This window comes from Pocillopora verrucosa, chromosome 14, assembly GCF_036669915.1.
Source record: "Pocillopora verrucosa isolate sample1 chromosome 14, ASM3666991v2, whole genome shotgun sequence".
NCBI lineage: Eukaryota > Metazoa > Cnidaria > Anthozoa > Scleractinia > Pocilloporidae > Pocillopora > Pocillopora verrucosa.
In genome coordinates this window covers 20,085,455-20,106,670 of record NC_089325.1, presented here as the reverse complement: position 1 = coordinate 20,106,670, position 21,216 = coordinate 20,085,455, and the positions used below count along the sequence as shown (strand labels likewise).

Below are 21,216 nucleotides of genomic sequence, written 5' to 3'. Positions count from 1 at the left end.
TTGGTTAAGGCGGGGCACCAGAAGAGAGAGAAGTCTCGCATTTCTGTTTTCCGTTAATATCCTCCTGTGTGTTCTTTATAATACAGCTAAGCTCAGTGGAGGCTCCTTTAATTTCTAATTAGTCACTTTAACAAACATAGGTTACAATAAGTCTTTTGTAGCGTTTCGTTTACAACTACGACGAAGGAGGCTAGGGGCTTTGCTCTATACCGTACAAGAACGTAGCCCTGTGATTTAGCAACTCAGGTGTGGAACCAGAGAAATAAAGAATTTGTATTCGTTCTAGAGAGAAAAAGGCAAAATGAAAGATTTTAAATTCATTTTTCATGAATGCCACACAGAGGTTTTAATAAGATGAAATAAAACTTTTCCTAGTCACCTGGAAATAAAGCAAAGATAAGTAAGTAGTCGTGATCCTTATAGTTTCTAACGCAAAGTCAGCGAGAATACATTGTAGATGCACTCAAAACTACAAAAGAAACAGTGGAATAGAAGAGAACATTCCCCTGACCGTGAAGTTCCTTGAAACGTATTCATTTATTCATTTTTGATATAAAAAAAACTATAATTCTAAAATATCAATTGTGAAAACTCCTTTGTGAACGTGGAGTTTTCTATAGAGTAGTGATTATCACGTCCGCCTTACCTGCCAGAAACAGTTCCGATTATATTTTTGATAATAGGATGGGTTGACTGTATAGTAGTAGTTATAATTACTTTTTGTCCATTATCTAATCTTCCTTGTGAGAACAATTAATAACTTCAAATTCAATAAATCAAATTTCAGTTTAGTGATACTCTTCTTTTCATGAGAACCTTCTTCTTTCTAATTATGTTGAGACTGATGTAAAACTAATTAAGAGACCCTTACCGGTTCGCAAGTCACTCTGAACGGTTTTTTTTGTGCTCGTGCAGACTTAGATCAACAAACTACAAAACAGCAATTGATGACTATTGAACGGTACTGTTCAAGTGTAATTTGTCATCTTGAATTTCTACATGTCGCCTTCCAGCAATTGTCGAAATTGCTGCGTCTGCACATCATTACATCCACACAAAAAAGCCTTTATTTAAGTTTTAACCACTGCCTATGACAACTACAGAATTGCATTAGCATCATTTTAAAAAATGTTGAAAAGTCTGTAATGCAACAACTTTTTGTCGGAGTGCGACGACGGGTTTGAAATTATTTTGTCTGATTTGTCAGTCCTTCGTCTTAAACTACCCAACTGTGGGAACTCTGCTCCCATCATATTCCACGACAAAACGGGCCTGTCCGGGAGTCGAACCCGGGACCTCTCGCACCCTAAGCGAGAATCATGCCACTAGACCAACAGGCCAGGTAATATATAAATTCTAAAAAATTATTAGTATTTCTTTGACGCGTAGCAGGTGGCAGGTGTGTATTCAAGTGATCGCTCCTTACTGGTCGTAAGGTCTATTATAGACTATAGTCTATTCCACTTTCCCTGTTATCGTTTGAGAGTAGATAAAATCTATTCCAATCGCCCTTTCAGTAGGATAGAGGTGTTCCATTCCGATAGAGCTCTTTTACTCGAAAATTCCGTACTTAATCTAAACTCTTAAATCTACCTAATCTTAAATCTAGCCCTTGTTAATTATGCACAAGAAGCCGGTCTGATAAAACAACACCAATTCGCCTTTAAGAAACATTCATCAACTATGGTTGCCCTAATTCGAGCTGTAGATTCATGGAAAATGGCTATTGACAGATCAGAAAAAGTAGTATGTGCGTTTTAAAGATTTAAAGAAAGCCTTCTAAAGATTTAAAGAAAGCCTTCGACGTTGTAGACCATAATGTCTTGCTACAGAAGCTTGCTCAACATGATGTGACTGGCAAGGAACATGAGTGGTTTGAAAGCTATCTGTCTGGAAGACTCCAGTTTGTCTCGTGTGATGGAACTGATTCCGAACAATTGACGATTACCTATGGAATACCGCAGGGTTCTGTGCTAGGCCCGACTCTATTTAATATTCATATAGATAGCATTTCAGACGCATGTGATAGCTGTGATATTGTATTGTACGCCGACGATACAGGAATTCACACCAGCTCTAAAGATGTTAAAATTGCTGAACAGTATGTAAATGAAGATCTTGCAAGAGTTACCGATCGGCTCAGTACTGATGGTCTTATCTGCAATCACCAGAAATCAGAAGCAATCCTGATTGGATCAAAACACGCAGTGAAAAATGCTCCAGACTTACAAATCATTATGGATGGGAGGCTACTGAAACAGTGTGAAGACTTCAAATATTTAGGTGTTTATATAGATAATACTCTTAGCTGGAACAAGCATATTACATATTTAGCCTCTAGGATATATCCCAAGCTTAAGATGTAAAATAGAATTGCACCCTTTCTTAGTCAAAGGGTGCTTTTAAATATCTATAAACAAACGATATTACCCAAGAGGAACAGTGGAATAGAAGAGAACATTCGCCTAACGAAGGATAAACTAAAACAAATCCGTGATCACGTTTTTCATTCATTTTGTCAAGGCAACCAAAGTCGGAGAAAGTTGATTGCGTTGCCGAAAACAAATAAAATTTGAACGCAATGAGAAAAGGATGGCACGAATGCGCTACTCTTCAGAAGGATGCCTATGAAATATGCTTGTTTAATTGATATGAACTGCGTCATTCATTTTCTCAAAGGCTTGTCTGTATGGATACTCATTTAAGGAGTCTTGTTTTGCACCTCGAATGTGTCCACTTTTCCTTAAGATTCCACCACAAGATCTTCTTCTCACTAAGTAGAGTATTATTTTTATGTAAATCATCTTGTATGTTTTTCCTTGTCACTTCCACATTTATTTATTTATTATATAAAAAAACTATAATTTTAATATGACTAATGTGCCGGTTTCTGTAATGTAGTGCTAATCACGTTCGCCTAACACGCGGAAGGTTGTAGGTTCGAGCTCTGCCAATAACATTTTCGATTTCTGACCACTATATCTTTGCTTGGATTTGTGACCACTATATCTTTGCTTGGAAGATGGGCATACACCACTGCAGTATGTGCAGCCTTACAATTCTAACAAATTGTATAAAAGTATGAAATATATTCACTTTTTGTCACTTATTTTTTCCTCCTTGTGAAGATAATTAATTACTCCAAATTCAATAAATTAAATTTAAGTCTTCTTTTCATGAAAATCTTATTCTTTATGGGTATGTCGAGGCTGAGGTAAATTAAAAAACACACCAACTACTCGAGAACAGCTTTTTCGTCTAGTAATTTAATGTGGCCTTGTTAATCTCTGTATTCCGATTATTTGCCGGGATTCGCACCACAGAAAGCTCAAATGAAATTAAAAATCCGTGCACGTGTTGGCTAAGAATCGCAAAATTATGTACTCCGTATGGAGTAAATTTAAGATAATTTCGCGAAACCCTGTCGTTTATTCTGTCTATGCAAAATCGTTCTCTTCACGTCTTCAACGTCTTTCTGGTGTCTACAATTACATGGAAAATTGACACTTTGACACTCGAATCACTATGAACTTAAGGTGAAACGTTCGAGCGTGCGTAACTCGCGTGCCACCTGACAGCCCAGCTTCACCAGCTATTCAGCAACAGGAGTGAAAAGCAAATGAATGATAGAAACAACCGAGCCTGTTCTTACAACACCCTCCTCGATTCCGCCGTTAGTTTATTCGGAACATGGCATTTCAGACGTGGCGTAGACGCCACGTACCTGCAAGTTTCTGTAGTGTAGTGGTTATCACGTCCACCCAACACGCGGATGGTCGCAGGTTTGAACCTTGCCAGGAACAAATTTGTCACAATCGTCTGCACTATAAAAAAAATTTTAAAAAGTTTTATAATTATCTTCTTATCATAATATTTTTTTCTGAATATTTTGAGGGTGAGTTAACTAACACACGCGCTTACCAGTGGCTACTCAGTCTGGATTGTTCTGTCTATGCTCGTGTAAAGATCAAATGAATAAACTTGTTGGTATGACACCTTTCCTGCACTCTTTACTCAACCTCCGTCCTGCGATTATTTGTTGGGATTCACACGAGTGATGTTGACTGCTCCCACTGGTCTGCAACGAGTACATGTGTGTGCGTAGAATCGCAATATGTACACCCATGAGATATATTCACATACAGTAGTTTCGCAAAAGCGCCCGGCATTTCTGAGAAAATTTAGGAATGGATATCAAACATCCGTGTAAGACGCTAATCTCCTACATTTAATTATAAATAGATCAAAAACTTTAATCACATTATATTCCACAACAACGGGAATCTCCGGAAGTCGAACCCAGGACCTCTCGCACATAAAGCGGGAATTATGCCATTAGACCAACAGCCATGAGTTCCCAGATATCTTTGCTAACATCGGAGAGTTGGTATCTAAACTTGCGAGTCTACTAGATAGGCGCTCCAACCAACTGCGACCCGAGTAATAATCTTGATTGAGAAAAAACTAAACTGAAATCGAGAGACAATCGTTGTTACAAGCCTGCTCCATTTTAGAATCTCTTTGAGGAAACTACAATAGAGACAGGTGAAATTAATTTGATGTTCTTGGCCTTTATCGCAGTTTCTGAGCAGATGCACGCCATATATTACCCGTAGCCCGTTTTCTTTTTTTTTTTTTTGAATTTGCTTTATCACTTTAGATGCCATTGACGACCAGAAACGTCGTCACAACTGACAAAATACCATGATAGTGGAACAATCCACAGCCACATAACAAACGTCTGTTACCACGATGATCAGCAACAAAAACATCATTAGCCCTCTAATATTGCCCAGTTTGAATGATTCATGCAAGACGTTATAAGGGGACGAGGCTAAAGCAGCTGCTTCGCCTGTATCCAGGCCTCCTCCTACCTTGGAAAAGAAGCAAAGATTAGTGATCGAGAACTTCATTATTTCTCGCGCGAAATCAAGGAGAATGCATCGTAGATGCATTCTGGTCTTGAAGACTACGACAGGAACAGTGAACAGTGATGGCAATCGGTTTCATCTGCTACATGATTTATCTAATTCGTTCATTCAATCGAGGCAACCAAAGTCAGATAAAAAAACAAAAAACAATCGAGAGCCAGCATAAGTAATCTTTGTTTACTTTCCAGGTGATTATCTTTCAATGGTATTGCCCAGCAATAATGAACGCAAAAGGAATCGTCCCCGGATGGGATTGAACCACTAACCTTTCGGTTAACAGCCGAACGCGCTGACTGATTGCGCCACGGAGACTGCGCATATCAAAGTATCCTTAAAACTTAAGGTGAGAAGGTAACTAAAATAACTTCACATACGCCGATTTATGAATACGAAGTTTGCAAAAACACAACACAAGTCAGTCTCAGACCAACGCTTTTTTTTAAGACTATTGAAGCGCCGAAAGGCGATGATTGTGAATAAATACTCCGAGACTATATAACACAGCCCTGACGATCAAGAATTTCATGTAAACGGGGAAGTTTTGACGTCCTTATAAGGTTAAATTACAGTCAGTTGGTGTACGGTTTGAAAAAAGATTTCCATATGGCCATCTTCGTTATTGTTTTATGACTTTCATAGATGGAAATGTTTCCGATTACTGGCGTTATCTCTATTTTCAGACCTTCAGATTTTCAGATTTTTGTGCTGGTTGTACCTAAAATTCGCTTCAATGCATTTGCTAGTATTAAGAGTCATGCTAGCGACTGGTTTCACTAGTTTTATCAAGTTGAGAACATAAATATTACCGTCCATTCCCTTTTTTTGCTCTCCTATATTAATTTAGCACATGGTCAGAGGAATAAAACACCTAAAATTCTTCTGTTACTATTTTTTCGGAAATGTTAATCAAATACATCCTGAATGAATTCAACATATACAAAAAAGCCACATTTGACCTCTAGATGATTTCAAAAAAACATTTCCCTTGTTGGCCTACGTGATGGTTGAACGCACAGTCTTGGCCTTATCCAAACCACGCTTTGTCGACTGAGTTAATAAGTAAGTTAGCTGGTACCAAAAATAACTGAACAATTATTTTACGTTTTATTCCTCTCAGATGTTCTCGGTAAAACTGATCTTTCAAGATGAAAAAAAATGATGATAAGCATAATAGATAAAAAGATGAATGAATAAGATTGGAGAATTAGCTCAAGTGGTAGAGCGCCGGATTCAATGATTATGCACGATTACAAAAACTTTAAACTTCAAAAGGAAGTCTTACTGCGCGTTTACCCTGTCTTCTAATGTTAATAATAAAAATTACAATTTCCTTGATAGTAATTGGTTTAAAAAACTCCTATTTTCCACTAACTCACTTGCCAAGTTGTTATCGGACAGTTTGTTATCAGACAGTTCAACAAGGCAATCACATTCAAATTTATTGTGTAAATTAACAAATCACATTCAAATGTATAGTTAAAATCAACCAATCATGACACTAGACAATTTAACTTGGTTATTCTCCCTCTCTCGGAAATTGTAATTTTTATGTTCAATTGGAAATAAGACTTCTTGTCGTCCAATTGGGTCTGTAATCATACTCATGATAAACAAATACCTCTTGCTGGTAATGATATGATAATGATATGATAGATATAGTAATGACATGATTAACGAATACTTTCTTTTGAGAGAAAAGTGAGGCTAAAATAAACGAAAATTTTACAACAAACTTAAAACGCACTTAGCTTTGCTGGCAAATATCAGAATATCTATGTTTATGCTCACACGACAGATGAAAGTTTTACGCGTTTACACGCCAAAATCCAGTAATGTCATGACGCATCGTGAACCTCTCTATCGCCAATATTTTTCCGAAGACCGCGATAAGAGTTGCAGAAGTAAAAAATAACAAAAACAAATGAAGTCTGTATATTGCATTTGTTGTTTACCTTGCCGGAATGTCCACCGCTTATTAGTCTCGCTCACCCTGCGCCAAATCCGGTAAAAAAAAACAGTGACATTCATTTCCAGTTTCATCTCCTTTAGAATCCTTCGAGGTTTACGAGTTTTCTGTCATCAGTGATATGAGAAAAAAGAAAGTGGAGAATCCGGGTATCGATCCCGATACCTCCCGCATGCGAAGCGGGCGCTCTACCATTTGAGCTAATTCCCCGGCTCATGTATCACAGCCTGGTGAAAAGGATCAGCCAGTCTCGCAACAGTGCTCATCATTAATGTTTCCTTACTACTCATCTCACTTCTCTTATTTTCAGTCAGCTAAGAAATTTGTTTAAACTCGAGATAAAAAATTTCGGAGGCCTAGCTAAAACTAATGTTATTTGGGCCCATAGAGCTGCCATAAAAGCTAATGGCTTTTCATTGACAGTACCAAACAAATCCAATGCTGGATAATGTGGTTTTGCGAACTGAGTTGATAAAGTAAATTGGCCACAGTGAAGAGTTTCATAGCTAATGTCTCGACCGTTGGCCCTTTGCTCTGTATCCTGCTTTACTCCCTATTGAAAAGACCAAGTGTAGCGCCTTAGAAAAACGAACACAATGTTAGATTTATCTTGTTAGATACACGATATTAATTTTATTTTTGGTGTTTCGTCTGCCCACTCCTCTACCGAATCAGCAGCACATACAGTTGCTTTAGAAAATACCCCCCTCTAAATCCAATCCTGGTTAGGATGGAGAACTGCAGCGTCATTTTCTGATAAATCTGGCGACGAAATCGCGCCCGCGAAAAAAGAGACTCAATCAAAGGAAAAAAAGCAAAAAGAAAACTTTAAAATATTTGTATTTAACCTGCAAGATCTTTATGAACGAAGAAAAGACAAACCTTTTCACTCGACCAGGCGGCCTCTTTTTCCCGCCCGGTAGTTTAATTGTCACGTTGAATGTTTGGGAAGGCAGAGAGAGGGTTGCAAATGCAGGTTTTAATCCATTGGCTGAAGATAAGAGATATTTGGATTGGTTAAACTGGAGGTATATCATTTTCATGCCAAAAAAATATTCCAGTGGAGACGCTTCCCACGATAAAATTATTACGCCGTTCCACCACAACACGAAAACAAGCCTGTTGAAAAATACCTTTCACTACCCATCCAGGACCTTTTAACCACACGAGCTGAAGCGAACTACCAGAAGATAAACAGAAAGCATTACTGATAGTACGGCTGTTCATTCTAATTGTCACAGGTTTGTCTGGATTGATGCTTATTCAGTGAAGGTTTGTGTTGCACCTCGAGTAGATCTCCAACAATCCTTCTTTCCACTTACACCATAAATTCTTCGAAAAATATACTAGTTTTATTTCCGTATACATAAACATATTTTTTTTTCTATTTTTTTGTTGTCGTTGTGTTTGGTATCTATTACTTTATCTTCTTATTTCACTTTGATAAGATTATTTGTCTTTGTAGTTAAGGTTCCTGTAGTGTAGTGGTTATCACGTCCGCCTCACACGCGGAAGGTCGCAAGATCGAGCCTTCCAGGAACAAAGTTGTTATTTTGCAAATATGTCCATAGTTTCAAATTCTATCGAACGAATAAAAATTTCATTACACTTTTATTTTCTTAAGAACCTTTCTTTATTTAGATGCCATTAAGTCTGAGGTAGACCAAAATGCTAAAAGACTTAAATTAAGCATATGTTCACCTATCGGTTGCAAATTAAATTACGTCGAGATTACTTGCCGGGATGTCAACTGTGTCACAGAAACCTCAAACAAAACATAAAAAGAATAACTTCACAGCGAAGGATCATTGAAGCAGGTCATAGAGAGAAGGATAGTGCTGACCTCGCAAGAGGATACGAAAAACGACAGAGTAAAAACAGGGGTACCTACCGTCCAAGATGGAGGTCGTGGGTTCAATTCCGATCGGTGCCTTTATTATTTTTAGCAAACACATTTTGCAAACTGCACCTAATAAGTAAGTGGGAGTTAGTAAACATCAAAGAATACTGTCATCTTTACGAGCAGAAAGAGAAATAAGATGTACATTGCTATACAGCAAGAGTTAGGCAATTCACAAGATTGGAATTTCAAAAGTACCAGGCCTTATTTGTGCGGTCCAGAACTCATAGAATGACGACAGTTTAGACAATCCCCCTCCATCATCTCGAAAAGAATCTAAACAATAAGACAAAGTTGATTACATTTACTTTCTCTGATGACACTGGTTAGGTTGTTTCTGTTTCCGTTTTCACATGCACTTCACAAAGATTTCAAATTCGTTTTTCGTGAGTACCACAAAGAGTTTTTAATTGACTAAAAATGGGAATTTTTCTAATAGCCTGTAACAAAAAGTAATATCTCCCCGGCGGGGAATCGAACCCTGGTCTCCCGCGTGACAGGCGGGGATACTCACCACTATACTACCGAGGACCTCTGGTGCCTTATAAAGAACCAACACTTGAAAACAATTTCAGGTTGCTTTAGATCTTTTTGTGATTATGACTTTCCGAACAAAGAAGGATCTAACCGTAGAATATATATTGAATTGATACATACCAGCTTTTATGATCCTGTTAATTTTAACTCGTGGATATGCTTAGCGACGAGTGATGTGGAGATTTCATATGCACATTTCGCGGCGTTAGCGCGGCCTCAAAAGTTCGGTCAGGGAATGCATCTTATTCAAGATGACGGACCGACTTTGAATCCCTAAGGGAGGACTTTTCCTGTTTTACCGGAATCATAGGATCATTGGCTTCGAGCAAAAACAGCCACGAGTTCACTAGAGTGTCACCTAGATTTGCTTTACTCTCCGGAAGCTCTGCTAATATCAGGGAGATTTTTTCTCAATTAGAAAAAGGCACTGATGGGATTTGGACCCGCAAGTTTACTAGACAGGTGCTCCAGCCAATTGAACTACAGTACCCATGCGATAATCTCGCTTTAAAAAAACTCATAGCTTACATTGAGAGACAACTGTCATTACAAGCCTGAACTATTTCAGGATTTTTTTTTAAGTAAGGTGCAATACCGATGGGCGATATTACTTTGTATTTCTATGCCCTTGATCATAGTTTCCGGTCATCAATGAAACATTAGTGCATGCACACCAGGTATGACCTACAGCCCAACCGATGTCAACGTTACCTACTTCCTTTTTATTTTTCCTTTTTTCTGTTTTGGACTTGCTTCTTTCCCCTAGAGATACTCCCAAATGGTAAAATATCACGGAAGTGGAAAAATGCATAGCCATATGACGACTGTCCGTTATCACGACAAACAGCAACAACAACATCATTAACTCGTTCAGCATCTTACATTGCCCAGATTGAGAGACGCATTCAAGACACTGAAAAGGGACCAGGCCAAAGCAGCTGGTTCGCCTGTATCCAGACTTCCTCCCACCTTGGAAAAGAAGCGAAGTTTAGTGATCGTGAACTTTATTGTTTCTAACGCAAATTCGGCGAGAATACATTGTAGATGCACTCAAGATTACAAAAGAAACAGTGAAATAGAAGAGGAGATTCCCCTGACATAGGATATACCAAAAGAATTCCGTGATCACATTTTTCATTCATTTTATAGAGGCAACCACAGTCGGATAAGAAAAAAAAAGTAATCGAGGGCCCAGCATAGGTAATCTCTGCAGTAGTGAAGGGTGCCTGTATGGCGGATAGCTAATCAGAGAGCCGTATATCGCACACGGATGGATATGAGCATGCAAATTTTAAATGAAATGAAGAAGTGTATTGCAAAATGGACAAACTCCCTCACACAGATCAACAAAACGATAGGAGAAGTCTCCACAACCCTACGAGAAAGAACTGTAGTTATTGAAAAAAACCTAGACAGCAACAAACTTTTAAAGGAATGATGTCCTGTTACTACAAAAAACACCTTGTAAACAATATGATATCATTAAAAATGATTTGTAACCCTGTATTCCACGTGTTTTTCGACTCAAACTAGTGCTCAGGCGCCTCCGCGGTTTTAAAGATAGCGCGAGAATGGAATGCCATACTGGCACCCTTTACTACTCTCTGCTCACCTTCAAGGTGATTATCTGTCAGTTGTATTGCCGAAATGGAAATGTGGCGTACCTGAAGGCAGATGGAACGTGCTGCTAGGAAACTGGGTCGTACGGGGAAATGTGTCGTACTTCAAGGCAGATGGATCGTCCTTCATGGGAAATGGCGAGACATGCAAAACTAGTTTACGGCGCGAAGGACAGCCTATCCAACTAGAAAAATAAATACGTTGACCCTCTCCTTTTTCAAGAAAAACTAAAAAGAAGACTTCATTCGAAAAAACAAACAAAGACCTACAGGGTCCCATGCAGCACTACAACTATCTGAAGAATTATTTTTTATCATATTGCGTCTCTCATGTTTACTCAGTAAAACTGATCTTTCAAGATAATTGAATTATTGATTCTAAACAGTGGGGCCAGATACCCTCTATTCCTGAAAGGCAGGAGCCGCGGATGTTATAGATAGGATTGGGAAATTAGCTCAAGTGGTCGAGCGCCCGCTTTGCATGCGGAAGTTACCGGGATCTTCATTTTAGTGCCCTAATTATTTGAAAAAAGCTTGCCTCGGCTGGTTATCCAATCAAAGTTTAGCCGCTTTTTAACAAAACCGCGTTCTGAGCCATCTTCAGTTTAGCCTAACTTTTTATCTGAACATTTATTTTTGTAAATAGTGTCAAGAGGGCCGAAAGCTGATAGTGGAGGGACATTTATTCAATTAAATCAACCCTCTTATAGAGAATCCCTGTGGCCTACTTGCTGCATAAAACCGCGCTTTGGTTTAGATCTCGTGTAAATAACCGGCCCCAAATGTCCAAATAAAGGATTACCAAGCGGGTACCGAGGCTTAAACTAGTTTTATAACTCGCGTGTGTCATATTAACTTGCCCAAGAATTATTAAGGAGAATAGAGACCCTTTTGCAATTGTGTCTATGAACGTATTGTTCTCTTCGAACTTCCTTGAGTTAGTTCATTGCAATGTTATGAGTATCACTATTTTCCAGGTATTGCCGCAAAGAAAAAAAAGAGATAAATATGCGAATAATGATAATAATAATGATGGTAATGATAATGATAGAAATCTGCACAAATCTGAAAGTATGTACAGTACTAAAAGAAAGTAAACTATGTACAGATAATTGTAACTGTGAGGAGTTTGCTTTTTATTTTTCTATGTTTGTATCGTGATGTTTGTAATTGGATTCATAGACTGGCTCGCCTAGACTAGCATCGGCTAAGCGCCTGCCATGAAAAAAAATTTTAAATTTCAAAAAATTTCAATGAAAAATGGCTGTTTTTGTTGAAGCTTTACGATAACGCTCTTCAAATTGGTTTGGGTTTCAATATGTACGGGAAATATCTTGAAAACGAAACTTTCCGAACATCATCGCCCAACTGTTATTTTTGTAATTTTTGGCGAGATAAGCAGACCCTTGTTAAGCATCCGTTTTCCACTGTAGAAGGAAAAATTAGTTGCCTTTATCACAGTGTAAAAGCCTTATTCAGATTAATCCATTTCACCCGTGAAAAGGGTACACTCGCCAAAATGGTACCAAAATTCCACTTTTTTATCCATTGCATTTTGCTTGGTAGGACCTTATATCAATTCTAGTCGATCCCGGTACCACTTTCTTTACCAGCTCAAAGTCTATCGAGCCAGCGGAAAAAATTACATCGGCACTGTGTGAACTATGGTATGGAGGCGCGCGGAGAAGCTTTCAAACAGCGGTGACTATCGCACCGACTTACTTACTCACTTACTTACTCATTACCCATCCACGCACTCACTTACCCGCCCACCCACCCAATCACTCACTCACTCACTTACTTTCTTACTTACTGAGTTACTGTTATGTAACACAGTTTGGTCCGTTAGCTCAGTCAATAGAGCGTGGTGCTGATAAGACCAAGGTCGTGAGTTCGAACCTCACACGGACCAAAGAACACTACATGTTGCTTCCATGAAATAATCTAAAAACATTCTAAGACTCATTTGTTTCCCTACAAATCATTTTACTATTTTCCATAATTCATTTACAGCGGATGAAAAATTGTTTACGATTATTAATTCAATAACGTTCTCAAGAGGGGGAAACAAATGATTTGCTTCAATGAAAAGATCTAAACGTCAAGACTAAATTGTTACCCTCAAATCATTTTTACTATTTTTCCATGTTTTATTTCCAAATGAAAATTTTTAAGATTATTAGTTCAATTAATTAATTCTCCCGGTTTTATTTCGCACCCTGGATTTTTCTAACTTAGACGAGTTTTCAAATTGAATAACGTCATTTAGCTCAAGCTATTAAACAGTCTGTCAAGCTCGATTATCCACCGTTGTGATTAGTCTAAGAGAGCCTTTTAAGATTTTTCATATTACTTTATAATCGGCCCTTGAGTAGTATATTTGGTTTCGTTATCAAGGTGACGTGTTAAATGATATTAATCCAGAGAAAACCTCTATGAAGGATGATCTCCAACTCTGGTTTCAAAGCGCTACGTATAAATCGTCTCCATGGCACAATCGATCAGCGCGCTTAGCTGTTAACCGAAAGGTTCGAGCCCACCAGGGCACGGTCTGTTTTGTGTTCAAAAAATATATTGATTTTCTACGATAATTTTAATGGACACTCACCTTGAAAGCCAATGCAAGGCTCTCGATCGCTTTTTTTTTTCTTTCCTTCCATCTGACTTTGATTACTTTCTTGTGGCAGGGCCGGGTGTGTTGTACTCTACTGATTCCATCGTTCCTGTTGTACTGTTGATTGTATGTATATTGTCTCTAGGTCTCTTAGTCTGCTCAATATAAGATTCTGATATTGAGGTTTCTGTTTTTGTTTAGCGTGGTGAAAGGCAATTGTTATTTGGACTCGAGTTGTCGATTGTTCCACTGTGACGTCTTTCAAGGTCATGAAAGATATCTATAGTGGATAAAAACAATTTCCGAACAAAAAAATCAGAAGTAAGAAAGTAGTTAATGTTTACTTCAGTTGAGTTGTGGGTAATTCCTGATATAAATGTCCTAATTTCATTATTGATGATCAAAAACTATGATCAATACTATAGAACAACAAAGTTTTCTTGCCTGTTTCTTTTTCCCTGTCTCATGGTGTTTTCTCTAATGAGAATCTAAAATAGTTCAAGCATGTGGCAGTAATTGTTTCTTGGTGTGATTTACGAGATTTTTAAAAAGCACCCGAGGCGCCGGAGCTCAATTGGCAAGTGCCTGTCTAGTAAACTGGATGTCAGGGGTTCAAGTCCCATAACTGCCTTTTTCATTTTTAGCCAGGAAATTTTGCAAACTGCACCCAAGGCAGCGGGAGTTAGTAAACAATAAAGAACACAATCATTTTTATAAGCAAAAGGAAGAAGAACGAGGCCTCATTTGTGCGGTGCAGAACTCATAAAATGACGAAGGCTTAAAGAATCCCTCTCTATCATCTCAAGAAGGATCTGAACAGTAAGACAAGGTTGATTAGATTTACTACCTCACAAGGGTCGGGTAGTTTCTGTTTCCGTTTTCACATGCACCTCACCTCTGCTGAGGCAGACGCGATGAGTACCGCACTACATCAACTTCCCAGCCTTCCCCTCTAGACTACTTCCCGTGGCTGTTACTTTCTTTACCTTACAAGCAACAAACAAACCATGTTCATTTTGTAAAGTTTTAAAAGGCGGGGATTGTGACGTCCTTGCTCAATTGATTCTACGAGTGTTTTAGTTCTCGGTAAAACATTCAAGTTCATATAGTAAATGGATGCGGGTAGATATGGGAGTTCTCTTCGAATGTTCCACTCGATAGCTTACTTGTGAGCATAGAGAACGAGTGAGGCATCGAGTTGATCACGAGAAGAGAACTTCCATATCTACAAGCAACCATGTATTACATTGCTCATTATATAAACACGATAGCCCTTTCCTGACAAGAAAAGTTGACTTTATTGCTGAATGAAAGAAATAGGGTCCATCCCCTTTGTTGTATTTGTAAACCAAATCCCAACCATGGCTAAATGTACCCAGAAAAGCAAGATTCCAAGAATGCTACCGGTCAGGTCTCCTTAAAATCAAGTAACTGAACTGCGGGCCAAAATTAAAGAAATGTCCACTGGAAGTGACCAAGGTTGGGGAATTAGCTCAAGTGGTAGAGCGCCCGCTTAGCATGCGGGAGGTACCGGGATCGATACCCGGATTCTTTTTCTTTTAATAAATGATACTTACATACCGCTCCGGCTAATTTCAATTTTTTTTTTTTTCTAATTCATGTCTTTCATTCATTAATCTTCTCTAGAATTGGAGAAGAGGATCATGACCATGTGAAAAAGCCATAAACTTGTTGTATTTGCCCCATAGGACAAATTATCTGCCGAAGATAAAAACAAAAATTGTACAGATCTAGGTAGAATCCTTTTTTAAATCGGCAGGTCAACTGCTCATGTGGAAAATTTAAGAAAGCTGAGGAGGGAAAGGTATCAACATAAGCCACAGCTGAAAGAAATGCTTCTCCCCATTGGCGAGACGGATGGATATAATTTGCAAGATGCGCTTTCCTTTTCCTTCTCCGTAAAGAAGAGAAAAATGCGAGCAATGAGCAAAATTTCTCCTCGTATCATGTATGAACAGCCATTTTCTTATTCCACCATTCTCTTGTTTCCTGATATTTTGGCCTATAGATCCCAAAGACTACGAAAAACAGAACCTGGGAGAGGACCAACGAGCATCGATAGGATGAAAAAATCCCCACCGCGCTCGTTGCGGTAAAAATTACGGAAATATACCCGGCCCAATGGATAAAACTCTCCCGACCTGCCGTGCACGGCCTTACGACAAAAAATGCCCTTAGGAATCTCGATTCTAAGAGATTATGACACTAATAAACGAGAATTTAGGTTGTCTTTGCCATCCTTAGCGTTTTCGCTGGCCGAAAGACCGTTCGCTTGAAAAGCCGATCAATCCAACATTAATCGCACAGGTGGCTCCTCCTGCATGGGTATTAAGTAAGAGATAAATACCGATAACGGAGCTATTAATCCATATACATCCCGAGGGCCGTGGGGCCGAGGGATATGTATGGATTAATACCGACGTTTGAGGTATTTAACTGACTTATTTCAGGATGTTATTCCTAAGGGATCTTTATGTAACGATCCTTTCTTCAAGGGGCCAAACACCGGCTAATTAGTACGGTCACGCCTTCGTCGGATCAAAGCCGATACAATGAAAACAACCTGATGCGTGCGTTTCTCACAGGACTGTGATAAGTTGTGTGCTAATTCCTCCGTGATAAGCACTAGACTTTTTTGTACTTGGATATTTTGGCGAGTCCACAGGGGACTTAGCATTGCATTTTCTTTGTTTTTTGTTTATGTGTTCTATTGTTTGATATTTGGTTTTTGTTCTTGTTTACTAATTTTTCGTTAAATGTTTTCCAGCGACTCATTTCTCTGTTTTTGTGCTGTCGTTAAGGACGGCATGTAAAGCGACCAGGGATTTTTTCTTACTCAAAATAGTTTTTCGGAAGAAATATAACAACGCAATTTTAGAATTGATTCTATTTTAGACGGCCTAGTAGCTAATGACAAGCCTGCTCCACGAAATTCGTGTGTGGAAGAATTAAAGCAAGTAATGACTGAAGAAAGCATCAAGGATGGACGGACAGACCCATCGAATCGCCTAGAAGCAGTAAGGATGATTTTGAGGTAAAACTTCCACACAGCCCCATCCTACATTATGCATTCAGCTCTTGAACAGAGAATACAATAACAAAAATAATACATTTCCATTGGGAAAACAGATTTGTTTTACAATAGCATGGGGCTGTTCGGAAAGTTTGCCGATTTTGATCGTTGGCGATGAAAAAATTGAGAAGAGGAAGGAATCTCGAATACAGCCAAATACAAGAATAAATACATCGTGGGCAGTTCGTACTTGGTCTGAATGGGCAGTGGAGCGAAACGGAATGATCGCAATCAAAGGAGGGATTTATACAGAGAATCCCTGAAACGGGGGGGCCGCTTTTCCCTGCTGCGTTATCAAGCCCTCCCCAGACTTTCAGTTTGTTAATATTCAACAGGGCTGTAAGTTAAATAAAGGTTGTTGAATAACAAAAGAAAAGGTGTGAATCAGGAAATAATGAGAATTAGAAACCTTTCTTCGAGCTCAGACTACTAATTAAATTTTTTCCAACAATTGTTTTACGGCACATTCAATAAATTCAATTTCCTATGGCGACGGAGAAAACCTGTATAAATATACGATTCTAAGAGAATATCTCAAAACAAAATCAGAACTTTGGCTAATGTCTTTCAAAAATTAAGAAAATTGGTATGTGTACACACCAAGAAACAACTCAAAATATTTAAATAGGTTTTCACCGTCGCTATTGAAAGTTGAATTGCTTGAATGTGATTTAAAACAAACTGAAAAAAAAAGTAATTGGATAAGAAAACACCTCTGGAGTCATCTTTCTAAATAGTCTTTCCTACACATTTAAGTTGGTCGATAGAGAAACAAAAACTTGTATGCAATCATGCATGGTCAAGAGGGGCCTGTCCAGGAGTCGAACCCGGGACCTCTCGCACCCGAGCGAGAATCATGCCACTAGACCAACAGGCCAGTCACAAATATGACGTGTCTGAAAAAAAAAAAAAGGCACAATGAATGTCCTGGAAATGCTTCAAATTCATTTTTCATGAGTGACGAAAAAAGATCTTTATTAAATGAACTGTGGGAATGAATACTCATAGCTCTAAAGATCGAGAAGTTCAGGTAAACGGGAAAGTTTTGATATTGCAAGAGCCACCGTTGCATTCAGTCGCTTACCCTAGCCTATCTTACTTCGACCTCTTTCCTTCCCTGTACGACCTGCTCACAAGGAGACAAATTCTTATTCCTTCGCGACGATTTTATATTTTAATTTTGTTTGAGGTGGCTATGAAGAGAAGCTAACACCACTTATGTAAATGTCGGTAAATAATAGCGGCATAGAGGTTCACAAAGTTATATAAAACTCCTAAATTTTGCTTCGGAAACGCAAAAAGGGTTCATGGGTAGTGGTGGGTGCATCTGCAGTGTTTGTACGAACATACAGATTCGTACATTTCCTAACCAACTCGCAACGGTAAGGATTCCAACTTCCAATGTTCTTATGAAAACAAGAGTGTATAAACACATAGTTATTTAGGTTTGCAAAAATTGCAATTGGCGAATATGTTAAGCGAGTAGTATGTGATAGCGATCGTGATAGTGACAAAAGATCACTTGTGTCTCTGGCAGGGCCTGCGACTTTCCGCGTGTGAGGCAGACGTGATAACAACTACACTATAGGAAACTTAACTACGAGAAGTTATTAATCCTATCAAACTGAAATAAATAGATAAAGTAATAGATAGAAAAAATAGAATAAAATATCAGATTATCTACACGGCAATAAAACTAGAATATTTTTCGAAGATTTTGAAGTACAAACGAGAGAAACATATGCGCCAAGATATTCACGTCAAGTAAATTGCGTTAGCTAAGAGTAGTTTTACTATATTAATTTTTAGTTGCTGTTGTAATTTTCCTTTTTGCTCTAAATGAATCAGAGAGAAAGAGAAAAGACCAAACTGTGTCATTGAAGCTGATCTTTTGCGTTTATTTCACCAAATAATGATCGGCCAGATCTGAAAAAAGTAGAGGGAGGGCATGAAAATAAGTTTAGGGAAAGGAATGTTTGGTCCAAATTAAGATCAGGCCTCTAAAAACTTGTTTGCACGTCCCCACAAAGAATTCCAAGGTGTACGAAGACTCTGTTGTTGAAGATTATTAAACCAATATATTTTGAAAAATTATTATGAGAGGAGAGTAAAATACAAACATATAGATGATATGGAAAGTCAGTTACAAATAAGTGGTTTGTTCAGATGGCTTTATAGAGACAAAAAAGTATTCTCTGGTCTGTGTGAGTATCGAACTCACGACCTTGGCGTTATCAGCACCGCGCTCTACCGACTGAGCTAACAGACCACTGAGCTCTGCACCACACAAAATATGCCAGGGCGTGACATACCCCTTGCTCTTAAAGTTGTAAAGAAGATAACGAAGTAATTTAAAATGATACTCTCTTATATGCGTTGAAAATCCTTCAGGATGTACTTGATCAACAGCACTCAGCTCTTTGTTCCCTGCCAGGAACATTTTTGCAAATATGTCCTTAGTTCAAAATCTCCTCTAGTTTCATATTCTATCAAACAAATCAAAATTGCATTACACTTTTATTTTCTTAAGAACCTTTCTTTATTTAGGTGCCACTAAGTCTGAGACAGACCACAGTGCTAAAAATATAATTTGAGCACATTTTTACCTACTGGTTTCAAGTTACATTGCGTCGGAATTACTTGCCGAGCTTCGCAAAAGCGATGTCAGCTATGTCGCAGACACCTCAAACAAAACAAAAAAGTAATTCCACAGCAACAGATCATTGAAGCAGGTCATAGAGAGAAGGATAGAGCAAAAACATTTTGCAAAATGCACCCAATAAGTCAGTGGGAGTTAGTAAACTATATTGAATACAGTAATCTTTACGAACAGAAGGAATAAAAAGATATACAAGTATACGAAAGCTTAAACAATCCCCCCTCTATCATCTCGAGAAGGATGTGAATAATAATACAGAGTTGATTAGATTTACTCCCTCTTATGACACTGGTCGGGTTGTCTCTTTTTCCGTTTTCATATGCGCTCACAAAGATTTCAAATTCGTTTTTCATGAATACCACAAATAGGTTTTCATGAGATAAAAATTGGGAATTTTTCTAATCTCCTGTAAAAAAAAGCAGCCATCTTCCCTGCGGGGAATCGAACCCCTTTAAGTTAAACAGCCACGAGTTCACCATTGGGGTACTGATCATAAAGGGACAAGGCTAAAGCAGCTGCTTCGCCTGTATCCAGACTTCCTCCTGCCTTGGAAAAGAAGCGAATTTAAGTGATCGTGAATCTTATTGTTTCTGACGAAAAGTCGATTAAGATTCACTGTAGATGCACTCCAGACTACAAGAGGAACGGTGGAATAGAAGAGAACATTCCCCTAACGAGGGATATACCAAAACAAATCCGTAATCACGTTTTCATTCATTTATCAAGGCGAACAAAGTCGGAAAAAGTCAATTGTGTTGCACGCGGAAGGTCGCAGGTTCGAGCCCTACGAGACACATTTTCGATTTGTGACCATTATCTTTTTGCTTGGAGGATGGACATACACCACTGCAGTTGAGCCGCTTTACAATTCTTGCAAATTGTATCAAATATATTTACTTTTTGTCACTTATTTTTTCCTCCTTGTGAGAATAATTAATAACTCCAAAATCAATAACGTAAATTTAAGTCTTCTTTTCATGAGAATCTTATTCTTTCTGGGTATGTTGAGGCTGAGGTAAACTGAAAAACACACCAACCACGTGGTTGGTGTGTTTTTCTATAATTCTGAAAAATTAACCACCGTAGTCAATGTTCAGGTTTCTGTAGTGTAGTGTTAATTACATTTTCCTATCACGCGGAAGGTCGCAGGTTCGAGCCATTCCAGAAACATTTTCGATGTATGACCATTATTTTTGTTTAGAGGATGGGCAGACTCCACTGTAATATGTGCTGCCTTAAAATTCTTACAAATTGTTTTAAATATATTTACTTCTGGTGAATTGTTTTTTTCCTCCCCGTGAGAATAATTAACAACTCCAAATTCAATGAAGTAAATTTAAGTTTTCTTTTCATGAGAATCTTATTTTTTCCGCCCGTGTTGAGGCTGAGTTGAACTAGAAAACACTTACCGGTTTGCAAGTCAGTCTGACCAGTTTTATTTAAATTCATGCAGACCTCAGATCAACAAACGACACTTGTTGGAATCAAAGCTTTGCTATACCAACTAACCGAGAACAGCTTTTTCGTCTGGTAATTTGATGTGGCCTTGTCAATCTCTGTATCCCGATTATTTGCCGGGATTCGCACCAAAGAAAGCTCAGACGATATTAAAAGTCCGTGCACATGTTGGCGAAGAATCGCAAAATTTACTCATATGGAGTAAATATAACATAATTTCGCGAAACCCTAAGCGAAATTGTTCTCTTCACGTCTTCGACGTCTTTCTGCTGTCTATGATTATGTTGAAAATTGACACTTTGACTCTTGAATTACTATCAAACATGAACTTAAAATGAAACGTTCGAGCGTGCATAACTCGTGTGTCACCCTGACAGCCTAACTTCACTAGCTAGTCAGCAACAGTAGTGAAAGGCAAATAAAAGACAGAAACAACTG

At 38.4% G+C, this 21,216-nt stretch overlaps 7 non-coding genes across 7 annotated transcripts; 3 read left to right on the top strand and 4 right to left on the bottom strand.

The window, feature by feature from the left end:
• Positions 1 to 1,268: 1,268 nt before the first annotated feature.
• Trnap-agg (transfer RNA proline (anticodon AGG)) lies at positions 1,269 to 1,340 on the bottom strand. The gene has a single exon. It is a non-coding gene; the product is annotated as a tRNA-Pro (tRNA).
• Positions 1,341 to 3,730: 2,390 nt separating this feature from the next.
• On the top strand, positions 3,731 to 3,803 carry Trnav-aac (transfer RNA valine (anticodon AAC)). The gene has a single exon. It is a non-coding gene; the product is annotated as a tRNA-Val (tRNA).
• A 1,366-nt stretch (positions 3,804 to 5,169) lies between these two features.
• Trnan-guu (transfer RNA asparagine (anticodon GUU)) lies at positions 5,170 to 5,243 on the bottom strand. The gene has a single exon. It is a non-coding gene; the product is annotated as a tRNA-Asn (tRNA).
• Positions 5,244 to 8,367: 3,124 nt separating this feature from the next.
• Positions 8,368 to 8,439, top strand: Trnav-cac (transfer RNA valine (anticodon CAC)). The gene has a single exon. It is a non-coding gene; the product is annotated as a tRNA-Val (tRNA).
• An 817-nt stretch (positions 8,440 to 9,256) lies between these two features.
• On the bottom strand, positions 9,257 to 9,328 carry Trnad-guc (transfer RNA aspartic acid (anticodon GUC)). The gene has a single exon. It is a non-coding gene; the product is annotated as a tRNA-Asp (tRNA).
• A 3,464-nt stretch (positions 9,329 to 12,792) lies between these two features.
• On the top strand, positions 12,793 to 12,865 carry Trnai-gau (transfer RNA isoleucine (anticodon GAU)). Its single transcript has one exon. It is a non-coding gene; the product is annotated as a tRNA-Ile (tRNA).
• A 5,992-nt stretch (positions 12,866 to 18,857) lies between these two features.
• Trnai-gau (transfer RNA isoleucine (anticodon GAU)) lies at positions 18,858 to 18,930 on the bottom strand. The gene has a single exon. It is a non-coding gene; the product is annotated as a tRNA-Ile (tRNA).
• Between the last annotated feature and the right edge of the window lie 2,286 nt (positions 18,931 to 21,216).